General features: G+C 44.4%; 1 long non-coding RNA gene across 1 annotated transcript; it reads left to right on the top strand.

Annotated features, from left to right (window-relative positions):
- Positions 1-6,880: 6,880 nt before the first annotated feature.
- LOC105860013 (uncharacterized) lies at positions 6,881-12,357 on the top strand. Its single transcript, XR_001148794.3, has 3 exons — positions 6,881-7,070; positions 10,255-10,293; positions 10,379-12,357. It is a non-coding gene; the product is annotated as an uncharacterized LOC105860013 (long non-coding RNA).
- Positions 12,358-12,567: the final 210 nt, after the last annotated feature.

Genomic DNA, 12,567 nt, shown 5'->3' with positions numbered 1-12,567 from the left:
GCAGCCAAAAATATTTTTATAGTAACTTAGCAAAGGCTTAAACTCAATAGACTTTGGAAACATTATAAAATATGTGCTTTCCCTTCATGAAGGATTATTCAAGTCATGTCGTTTCACACACCCTAGACTGTTAATAACCCCACCTGATCATGGTAACATGCACACCCTTCTCGTTCTGGCATCTGGACTGTCTGCAGTATGGCGTGTAGAGTCTCTACATACTCTGCTTTCTCGGGCTACAGCTGATGTATCATTAACGTCTCGTCCTCCTGCGACCTCGAGATTTGATGTTGCTCTCTTTCAAGGAGCTAACAAATGTATTTTTTTTATTTCAGCATATTACCAGGGGTGCAAATGTTTAGGTTACATATATCTATCGCCTTTGCCCCGCCCACGTCAGAGCTACAAGCATGCCCATCCCCCAGATGGTGCGCGTGCCACACCCATTAGGTGTGAATATACCCGTGCCTTCCTCCCCTCTCAACTGCCTGACCCCTGATGGCTGTTACTACCATGTGCACTTAAGTGTTGATCAGTTAATACCCATTTGCTGGTGAGTACATGTGGTGCTTGTTTTTCCATTCTTGTGATACTTCACTTTGTAGAATGGGCTCCAGCTGTATCCAGGATAATGCAAGAGGTGTTAATCGCCACTGTTTTTTTGTGGCTGAGTAGAACTCCAGGGCATACATGTACCACATTTTATTGACCCACTCATGTATTGACGGGCACTAGGGTTGTTTCCACATTTTTGCAATTGTGAATTGTGCTGCTATTAACATTCTAGTTCAGATGCCTTTTTTATAGAACGTCTTTTTTCCTGTGGGTAGATGCCCAGTAATGGGATTGCTGGATCAAATAGTAGTTCTACCTGAGCTCTTTAAGGTATCTCCATATTACCGTCCACAGAGGTTGCACTAGTTTGCAGTCCCACCGGCAGTGTGTGAGTGTTCCTCTCTCTCCGCATCCACGCCAGCATTTGTTGTTTTGGGACTTTTTGATAAAAGCCATTCTCAAATAAAAAAAAAAATAAAAGACAGAATGTTTTTTTTGTTGTTGTTTGTACTCATTTGCATGATACACTTATATCACTGCAATTTCTCTATTAAACTTGGGAAATCATCTCTTAAACCCACCAAATCTTGCACCCTTCTGACATATCCCCAATTCACAGATTCATCTTTTGAAAATCTAACTCTCATCATGCCAGCCTTCTGGATAAACAATCAATCTTCTCTTGAAGGGTAAAGTCCTGCAAGGAGTCTGTAAGTACTGACTTCATGTATCTCCTTCCTAACACACAGCTTCACTTCCCTTCTGTAAGTTCCAGTCGTCCTGGATTCCTCTCAGATCTTCAAAGGCTCTGTTTTCTCCTACCCTCAGGGCTTCCGTACATTATCTCCTCTGGCTGGAATGTTCCTTCCATCAGCCTTCCCTTATTGGTTCTTCAGGTCTCAATTTCTTCTGGGTTTCTCTGGCCAAATGTTTCGCCCAATAGAAACTTACACTTTTTCATAGCATTTACTGTATGTGTAAGTATTTGTTTAATATTCTGGAAATGGAGATATCCATCTTGTCCATGAACGTGTCTTCAGCAACTAGCAAAATGCCTAGAAGATAATACCTACTTAAAAGTGTATTTGGCGTCTGACTATTCACTAAAATCGTCACCATCCTTTTCAGGTTTCATCATAAATGCAATTGGGTTTGTTGGTCTCTCACAGACTGAAGACTTGACAACTAGCCTCAGAACAGTCTATTTTTCCAATTGCTATAATGATGTTTTCATATATTATTTAAAATATAACTGGGTAAGGGCATATGATAAAACAATCTTTGATAGTGAACTTTCGTTCCCCAAATAATGTTCTTCCCCTCAGTGGGCCCAGTCACATAATATGCAGAGTAGTTTCTTGAAGGTGAGGCATCTTCTAGCTTGAACCTAGAAGGTGCATTCCAGTCTCTTATCAAAAGCATTTTTTGAGTAGGTCTCTTATTGATTTATAAGTTTTTCCAACTGTAGCATACAAAAACCACCCAATAGCAAAGAGAAATGCCATTTTAATTCATAGATGTTGATGATGAGCATTGGTTGACACTCACAGAGTTTAACTTTTTTTCACAATGACTACATCTCAACCTAATTTATTGCTTTAAAATTACAATTGAAAATATTTTTGAAGAAGTACCTATAGTTATAGGCAAGATTTTGGGAAATGAGTTATTGGATTGCTTTAATCTGTGGTGCTGCCATAACAAGTACAACATGAAGTGAGTTGTTTAAATGACAAACGTTCATTTCTCCTAGTTCTGGAGGCTGTGAAGTTCAAGGTCAAGGTGCCTGTAGATCCGATGTCTAGTGAGAGCCCACGTCCTGGTTTGCAGGCGGCCGTCTCCTAGTATCCTGGTGGAGATTAGGGAGAGAGGGGCAAGCGCTCATTGCCACGTGATGGTTTTAGGAGGGAGGGCCTTTGGGAGGCGACTGCATCATAAGGATGGAGCCCTTATGAATGGGATCAGTGTCCTTACAAAAGAGGCCCTAGAGCTCTCCTGCCCCTGCTACCACTGAGAAGATGGCTGTCTAGGAGAAAGCTGGCTCTTTCCAAACACCAAATCTGCCAGTACCTTGATCTTGGACTTCTCAGCTCCCAAACTGTGAGAAATAAATTTGTGTTGTTTATAATAATCCGTCCATTCTAAGGTATTTTGTTATAGCACCCCAAATGGACTAAGACAGTTCAGTATAGTGAATTTCTTTCAAAGAGTTGAGCATAGGTTTTACTTATACAACCTCATCTTTCAAAAATTGTTATCATTTTAAAAATGTGTATGAAAATGTACTTGTAACTGATAAAATGAAAGCAGTTGCCACATCATTTGTTAATGGGTATATATTAATAGAAAAGATGGGAATTAACATCTCAGCGAGAAAGACCGAATTCCAACTAAGTATGGAGGGAAGAGTACATACTTGAAAGTGTATTTACTGAGTCTATTTTCAAGTGTGAGATTCATGAAACTCAAATGTATTTATGAGCATGTAAATACATTTACACCTACCAAGCATTATCACATGTTGTTATCACTGGTGCAACCCTTGTTTTAACCACTGTCTACTACTGCAGGGCCTTAAGTGTCATTGATATTGTCATCCAATGTGGTTGAGGTGATCCCAGGATGAGTTGTGTGTGTTCAGTACTGTGTCATCTGATGACATTTGCCAATTTCCTTTGCTCTTGTCCAGGTCCCGTGAGGAGTCATCTCCCTGATGTCCCCACGGCTTGCTAAGCTTCATGCAAATATCTCACTGTGGACACTGCTGTTGGCGAGTGGGGGAAGGCTGAGGCTCCTCACTGAGATCCTGCCTTCTGATGGCATCACCAGAAATCTCCTCCGCTGAGGCAGCTGACACATTGGACACCTCGAGCTACACACTGAATCCCGAAGGAAAGTGTTCCAGGCTCTTCTATGCTACTATCTCCACTGTCTTTCTCCCCAAGGAGGAGTAATCTTCTCTTTAAAGAAACTAAAAATAAAAATGGAAGCTCTTCTAGGCATAGTTTATTTCTCCTTCTGTCCAACCAGACTATCAGTGAGGTAGTGCAGCCAAAGAGTCACTGAGTCATTCTCCCTCCCCTTGGATCCTGTCTTTGTGACCCATTGGCTTCAAGATCAGAGTTGCGGCCAATTGGGATTTAGGCAGGAAGGCAAACACTCGCTCTTAGTTCTTCTCTCTGAGTCCTTCTCTTCTGGCCTTGTGGAGATGCTTTGACTCAACCTGTCATTCTGTTGTAGTAGTAGAAGCTGAAACTCAAGTTTAGATTAACAGGACGCTCTGCTCCTTGGCCATTCAGCACAACATGGTTACAATTTAGCTGGGGTGAATGGGTACTCACTGCTGCCCGGGTTACAACGGTTCTGCATTAACACCCAGGCTCAAAGCTCCAGTGAGTGATGTCATATTTGTATCACCAGCATTTATCTTGTGTTCATTTTGAAACCAAGAGTCTAGGAAGAAAAATAATTCAACGGTGCTAGTTCAAGTCCTCCAAAAGTCAGACTCTCACACAGGATTAAGCTTGCAAGGATTTTATTAGAGGAAATGTCTGTAAGGAAGAACATAGTGTGGGGAGAGGGCCGGTCAGTCCATGAGGGAAATCTGACCCCCGTGAAGGAGAAAGGAAAGGGAGATTGGACAGAGCACCTGGACTGTCGTACAGTTTCGAGGAACCTCTGCAAAGCTGTCAGGGCCTCCTCAAAGCAGTGCTTTGTTGGTCAGGAATTGATGCGCTTTCAAAACCAAGCTGCACTGGATGAGCACAGGAGGGCAAGGAGCAAGGACGGCAAGGAGCAGCCCCTTGAAAGGTTTGGCACAAAATTCGTGATGCATTTCAAAGAGCAGCAACTGGGCCCTCCAGTGACTCACACTTTTTGTGGTTGAAGGTTAAGAGGTGCATTACCATGACTGCCACACCAGCAAACAGAGGATTTCCGTATTCCTTTGTTACATAATCAAAATACCTAATAAGTGATGGCCTAAAGACACCCTAGTTTATTTTCTGAGCCCTGGATGGCCCCATTCTCCAGGTTTTGGGGCCAACTTGTCAATAGCTGTAATCTAGTGTCCGTGCCACTTACAAAGCAGCCAGCATTTCCACATACCAGTATTCCCAGGTGTATTCGCTTGCTATTGCTGCATAACAAATTACCACATGTGTAGGTCAGAAGTCTAGCAGTGTTTAACTGGGTTCTCTGTGTGGGATCTCACAAGGGTGAAATTAAAGTGGTGCCCAGAGTAGGCTCTTGTTTGGAAGGTGTAGAGAAGAATTCACTTTCGAGCTCCTTCAAGCTTGTTGGCAGAGCCTAGTTCCTTGTGGCTGCAGGACTGAGGTTCCAGTCTTCTTGCTGGCTGTTAGCGGGGTTGCTTTTAGCTCTTAAAATCTACTTTCAGGTCCTTCCGTCTGTCTGTCCCTCTTTATCTCTGCAGGAAACCTACCTCATTCTGAATCCCTCCTAACCTTCCGATACGCCTGACGTTCTCCTCTGCCACAGCTGGAAAACACTCTGTGCTTTTAAAAGGCTCACGTGATTAGATGAGGCCAACCTGGGGAACCCCCCACCTTAAGATCGACTGATGAATAACCTTATTTACATCTGCAAAATCACGTTGCCACGTGATGTGATCGCAGTAGCGGCATCTCACTGTGTCCACAGGTGTCGTCCTAACGTGCGGCGCCAGGCGTTCTGAGGAGGCTCAGGCCAGCCAGCCTCACCTGCCGCACCTGCTCCCTCCTCCCACCTTCACGCCCGCACGCGCCTCACGCCACACCGGACACGGCTTTCTCCTAATTCACAAAAAGTATAAAAAATAAATGCGTTTATGCATAGTACACCTTTACTACCAGTTTGGGTATCACCATTTTTTTTTTTTTTTGGGACAGAGTCTCACTTGTTGCCCAGGCTAGAGTGAGTGCCGTGGCGTCAGCCTAGCTCACAGCAACCTCAAACTCCTGGGCTCAAGCAATCCTCCTGCCTCAGCCTCCCGAGTAGGTGGGACTACAGGCATGCGCCACCATGCCCGGCTAATTTTTTCTATATATATTAGTTGGCCAATTAATTTCTTTCTATTTATAGTAGAGACGGGGTCTCACTCTTGCTCAGGCTGGTCTTGAACTCCTGACCTTGAGCAATCCGCCCGTCTCGGCCTCCCAGAGAGCTAGGATTACAGGCGTGAGCCACTGCGCCCGGCCGGTATCACCATTTTATATCAGAGCATAATAAATATGAAAAATTTAGTGAATTGCAGAAATCAATAAACTTTCTTCTAGGTCAAGTTCTTAGTACCTGGCTCATGACTATCTTCTCAGGGTCTGTTTTCCTTAACCACTTCGGTGCGGCGCTCCCCGGCCGCGACACCTCGCCACGGCGGCGCTCGCAGTCCGCACGGCGGCTGCGCTGCGCGTGGACCACGAGTCCGTTCCGCTCTCGTGTGACGAGGAGAGCTGGAAAGCACTGACAGCTTGTTCTACTTTATAGGCAGCTTTACTCGTCATGTAAATCAGAATAGGTAACATAGACATATCTGTTTTCATGACGTTATTTTTAAATGTTCACAATTTTATTTTGATAAATGAAAAATTAGAATTAATTCTAATAAAAGCTATAAAAGTAAAAGCTCTTGGCTGTCGGCTAAAGTGGACGCCGGGCTGTGCGCGTCCGTCTGTGGCTGCCGACTACAGTCGAGGCGTGTACCGAAGTGGTTAAAGACCTTTTCCTCCTCCCTTTGTGCTGTAGCTACCTGTGTCTTCCTTAGAAAGTACCAGAGTTCACCCCCTGCCCCAAACCACCCACAGCTACCCAAGCACACGTCTGGAGTTTTCTTGAGCAAAAGAGGCGCCGGCCAGGTCTTCATCCTCAACAGGAGTCTCCTTCCCTGCCCTCGGCCTCCCCACCCCACCCGTCCAGCGGCCTGTGGCAAGGAGCCTTACAGGAGGTTTGTTCCAGCCGCACAGTCAGCCCTCGGCTGGCAGGCCTCTGTGTTCTCTTCCACGCGAGGAAACGCACCATCGGCCCTGACGGCGCTCGGCCAAAGGAGCACAGGCTGGAGTTCCGGCGTGCGAAAGCCTTGTGACTGCAGCAGCCCTGGAGTCTCCTCCCTGCCCCTGGCGCCCCAGCCCGTGTTCTCAAGCGCTGCCCTGTGCCCGTGCCCGGCTCTCAGGACAAACAGTCCCTCATCTCCGCCCGAAGGCCTCTCCAGAACACACAGGGGCCTTTCTCCCTGACGCGGAGAAGGACATAAACAGACATGAGCTTCTTCTCTCTCTCCACAGTGGGGCTTTGGCGCAGTGGCTCTTCCCTGCCATGTCTCTCCGCCCATGAGGCGTCCTCAGCCCCTCGTGTGGTCCCCTGGCTGGCGGGGCCACTCAGCAGCCTGCTGAGCACGCACGGTCATGCCTGAAGTGCTGCGAAGTGCACGGACTCCAGCAGCTCCGGCTCCACCCCACGGAGGAATTCGCGGATTGTTCCTTTCCCTTCCTTACACATAGATGTGCGTCCTTCTAATCCAGTATGTAAGTGCTTTACCAGTTTTATTGGTCAGATTTGCAATTGCCTCTTTCACTTCTGGTTTATAGGGCTGAGGTCAGAGTGTTAAGTTTTACGGGTTAAATACAAGAGACTCACTGTTCCTTCTTGTTTTTCTTGTCGTAAAGAGCTCGGTGCTGGAGGGGCAGGACTTAATGAATGGAGTCTTTAGCCTGACACTGCGCGGCACCTGCCGGCGGCGGGAGGTGAGGCCGCTGCCAACCTCCCAGCCCGCGGGACGCGGCCTCGGCCCGGCTCGTTATCTCGCTGCCCTTTGCACTGACGGTCACTGTTCTTTAAAAAATAATCATAATAAGGTATTTTAGATCAGAATCCTTTCTCCCTATGTTTCGATTTCATCTGTGCTATCGGCCTTGAGTATCTATAACAATAGAAAAAAGCAACAGAGTTGCTCTTTTGTGCTTTTTTTTAATGGAAGCTGCAAAGATTTTACATCTTTCCATCTGACCTGCCTGTCTTATGTTAGCACCGAAACACGGGGATTTGGTTACGATTCTTGCACATAGCAGGGAGAGTAACCATGTATTTATTTCCGACGTGGAAACCGAAAACCTGCGAACTCCAGGAGTGTGTTTATGATCGTTCCTATGAGTTGGCAAGCATCGCCCCTCGCAAACGTTAAGAAATCGAATAATTCAATTGACTTCAAGAAAATCTTTTTCTTAAGCTGTGAAATGCGACACTCCTGTGTTAGACCCTTAATGAAATACCTGGGAGAGATGTGTGGCAGACACTTTAAAAATCTTCAAGATAAAGCGGTGATATATCGAGAGACACCGTCCTTTAAATAAGTTCAGATAAACACAGCCTGCAAGACAGCTAAGGTGACGTCCCGCTCACCACCAGGTACAAAACTTATAGGACAACAGTCTTGCTTTGAGAAAATGCCTATGAAAAGTCTTTTTAACAACAAAAAAATATGTCATCATGCAAAGAAGCGTAGCATTTGATTAACAAAGCATTTGATTAACAAAAATCCCTCAAATTAAGTTTCCTCGTATTACTCCATCTCTCTCAGAATTCATATAAAACTTTATATGGGGAGCTTCTTCCATGTGACAACAGTATATTCGGTGATTCAATGTCCCCAGAACTTATGCTAAGCTAATTGCTTATGAACAAAAATAATGTCTGATTAGTGTTTTCTCTTTGCCAAGCACTGTGGTAGGTGTTCTGGGATAGATTATTTTACTTAAGCCTCACAAAACCAATTTAAAATATGTATTCATTCATTCATTCATTCATTCATTCATGTATTCATTCATTCATGCATTCATGCAGTCAACCAACATTTTATTGATCTCCTGTATTAGACACTATTCTAAACACTTAGGATAGATCAGTGAAAGAAGCAAATATCTCTGCACCCAAGGAGTTTACATTCTAGTATGGAAGAGACTAAGTATGTGATTCATAGGCATAATAAATACATAAATTATGTAATATAGTAGAGAGGCTAAATGTTATGGAATAAAATGAGAGTGAAAGAAATTTGGAGGGTAGTTTATCAGGAACAGTTTTCCTGATGAACGTAGAGGATGTGACAAGGAGGTAGAGCATAAACTATGAGAAAGATCCAGAAACTCGTGTGTTCTGAGAGCCAAATGAATACAGTAGAGCAGGAATCCCCAACCTACGGTGAATTGTATAATTATTTCATTATATATTATAATGTAATAATAATAGAAATAAAGTGCACAATAACATAATGCACTTGAATCATCCCAAAACCATCACCCCACTCATGCCAGTCAGTGGGAAAATTGTCTTCCACGAAAACAGTCCCTGGTGCCGAAAAAGTTGGGAATCACTGCAGTAGCAGTAGAGAACATCACTTAGCTCTCCACGTGGCTCAAAAATGTTGATAATTGGGTTATATTTCACAAAACTAGCAAGTGGTAGTAACTGGATTTGAAATGAGCTCTTTTGACTTCAAAGCCAAGTTTGTTTCTTCCAAACTTTGGAAGCCTAGAACACAAGCTGTAGTTGTTATAACTGTAATAAAAGATACGAACGTGAGTTACAAGAGGAAAGCTCTCTCTTGTCTGTGACAAGAAGTTCAGGCTAATTTTAGTTCAGAAAATTGAGAGCAATCCACGGAGTATAGAGAGCGATCACTGACGATTGCTTCATATGAACAAATAAAAATGTGTACTTTTATCATACTTTAAGTGGTTTCTCTGTAGTGGTTTTCTGTTTATTCTATTCAAAATCAATTAAGGTATATTTTAAGAACTCTTAAAGTTGGGAAGGAGTAAATATAAAGTGTACTACATCTTTCACCTTCAGAAGAGGGGAAAGATGCAGTATACCACTTGGATGGGACATTCATTTTATTTTCAAACAAGTGAGCTCTCTAGTTGAAATACTCGCCTGAAAACAGAAAGGGACCTGGGAAGTCCTCTTGCCCAGTGTGATCTAACTGTGCCCCAGGGACTCAGCCTCCAAGGGGAGGAGATCTGAATTTTCAGGACTCTGTCTCTTCCCTATTTTAACCAAAGAATAATCACTCTTGCCTGTTTTATACACGAGACTTCCTGGTAAGATTTTCTGTGAGCAAAGGGCCTCACAAGCAAATCATACTAATTCGAACTGCCATTTTAGAGATAAGAAACTGAGGACCCAAAAGATGAGCGATAAGGTCAAGATTATGGGTGTTAAGGGCTGAACTGAAATTCAGATCTCAATAGCATGCCCCCGAGTCTAGTGTGTGCGCGCACGCGAGCAGGTGTGTGTTTCGCTACAACACGCTTCCTATCCCCTGATACAGGAGTGGAGGGATTCTAGGGTTTTTTTCTTAAAACATGCATACCAAATTCTTGCTGATGAGCTAAGTAACAGCCCTGTTTAGGTTTCAGTTAAAATCAGCTATGGAGTAATCTCAGGGGAAATGTGTACAATTTACATGAAACTAAGACTTCTGCACCTCGCTGTCTTATTAACACGGCTTTGTCCACACAGCATGGCAGAAGCCTCAAAATTCCATCTCAAAGCCTGCATGGGAAGTTCCGGGTACTGGAGGACCTAGACCAATGTACAGTCACTAGGCCTGGCCACAGGAATGGCACACTGAACTTAAGTATTAATATCACCACTGGCTCCTCTTCAGGCTCCTGAATTCTCTCCCCTTAATTTCTCCATTCCTTCTAGAAACTCACTACTTCTGAGAGCTGGCGATTCCTGCCAATAGTAAGTAATCACTAATATTTTTTGAGTCTTATATGCTAGGCACCACTTGTTGGATTTTATATATATTCTTTATTTAAATTCACAGCAACCTTATGAGGTTAGTTTTGAAACTACTTGTAGATGAGAAATGAGGACACAGAAGCACAGTGTGAAGTCCTCTGTCCACATTCCTGACACTAATTGCAACCTGCAGCGTCTAACCGTGAAGCCTGACGTGTGTTATAATCACCATCTACTTGGGGGGACGTAAACCAGGTCTGTTCATCCTGGCCTCGTATCGTGTACTGTCTGAGTTATTCCTGTGTAGGCATAATGGTTTACTTTTTATAGACTTTTATACTTTGTCATTTTCCTTATGCATTGCATCATGAAAATGGCATAAAAATCCTCCTGCTGTATAACTCATTCCATCAAAGTCCTTCCTTGACCACAAGGCTAATCTAAGAAACTAATATGAGGGAAGTTATTAATAGTTTATAATGGGATAACTTAACAATTCCCTTACTTTGCACTCACTCCTGTATCACATTTATAAAGACCCTTTGCCTAATTCAAAACTAAATATTTGTGGAAAATGCAGGCTCTGTAATAGGATTGAGGGCGAATCTGGTTCTGACCATGCCGATCTCAAATTATATCATCTGCACAAACATCTCTGTCATTATGAAGAAAGCCATATTCTAAATGCACTCAACTCACAGACCATCCCACCGTTATCCCCTAAGAGTGCATTCCATGGTGATGCAACTGGGTGGTTTTCTGCACCTGAATGCCCTTCTTATCTACAGAGAGCTGCCACCACCCTCTCTGTGCCCTGCCATTCTTCGGGAAATGATCCTTCCTGCACTCTTAGCTCCAGGGTGTCCGCTGGGGCTGTCATGCATGTATGTGATTCTGCCTCCTCAGCCACCCAAATTGTGACTGTTGATTGACCTAAGCCACCAAATCTTGCCCTAAGAAGTTGGGATTAGGGTCCATCATGAGTCACTCTGAGTTCCAATCTGTTTACAAAGCTGAGATATATGTGCTTTGGTACCTATGAGGTCACAGTAACTGCTGTGCAGAGAACCCATGTCTGAAAAAAAAAAAATAAATGAAGTCAACTGGAAAAAAGAATCTGAAATGAGGGCACGGGCGGATTCTGGCAACCCCAAGTGCCTGAGGCCAGCCCCACGCCGGCCATCCTGCAGGCTGAAGGCGAGACACGCAGCAGCACTGCCCGGGGAGTCTCCGCTACACCCTGAGGCCTCGCGCTCAGCTCCTCGGGGAAGACTGCAGGCAGAAACTCAGGGAAATGTTTTAACATGGAAAACTCTGAGATCATCAGTTACGAGTGTGAGAGGGGAGAGGGAGAGGGGCAGCCACCCCGCTCACATCCTGAGAGCCGTGTGGCTTCTGTTCAGCAGCAATTTCTCAAGCCAGAGTAAGGCCGCAGCAGAGTCAGGCTTGCAGTCTGGCAACAGCACCGCTGTGACTGACATCGGAACCTGCGTGGTCCATGCTGGCCGCAGGGCTCAGAGAGAAGCATCCCTAGATGGTGCATGCAGAAGACCCAGTTACTAGTATCACTGAAATCATAGGAAATGCCTTAGGGTCTTTCAGAAATAATCTTGTGAAGTTTTGGGATGGAGGGTAACGGGGACAGAAGAGTGGCTTTAGTGAATGCAAACAGCACTGCACAACACAGCTTATTGAAATGAATGGGACATGTTTTCTTCTACTGAGAACTCGTATGACACAGGTTACACTAGTTTAATTTCATTTTATATTTTCGAAATATTTTCTCATGAAATTATATATATTCATGGTTTAAAAAGATCAACATGTATAGAAAGTTTCCTACATAAAAGTGTATTCTCCTCTCCCAATCTCACTTCTCAGAAATAACCACTTTTATATATTTTATTGTTTTTATTCTCTCTCTCTCTCTCTCTCTCTCTCTCTCTCTCTCTTTTTTTGAGACAGAGTCTCACTGTGTCGCCCGGGCTAGAGTGAGTGCCGTGGCGTCAGCCTAGCTCACAGCAACCTCAAACTCCTGGGCTCAAGCGATCCTCCTGCCTCAGCCTCCCGAGTAGCTGGGACTACAGGCATGAGCCACCATGTCCGCCTAAGTTTTTCTGTTTTTAGTTGTCCAGCTAATTTCTTTCTCTTTTTAGCAGAGAGGGCAGCTTGCTCTTGGTCAGGCTGGTCTCGAACTCCTGAGCTCAAACAATCCTCCCGCCTCAGCCTCCCAGATGCTAGGATTATAGGCGTGAGCCACGGCGCCTGGCCTAA

Source organism: Microcebus murinus, chromosome 23 (genome assembly GCF_040939455.1).
Source record: "Microcebus murinus isolate Inina chromosome 23, M.murinus_Inina_mat1.0, whole genome shotgun sequence".
NCBI lineage: Eukaryota > Metazoa > Chordata > Mammalia > Primates > Cheirogaleidae > Microcebus > Microcebus murinus.
This window is presented reverse-complemented; position numbering and strand designations above follow the sequence as displayed.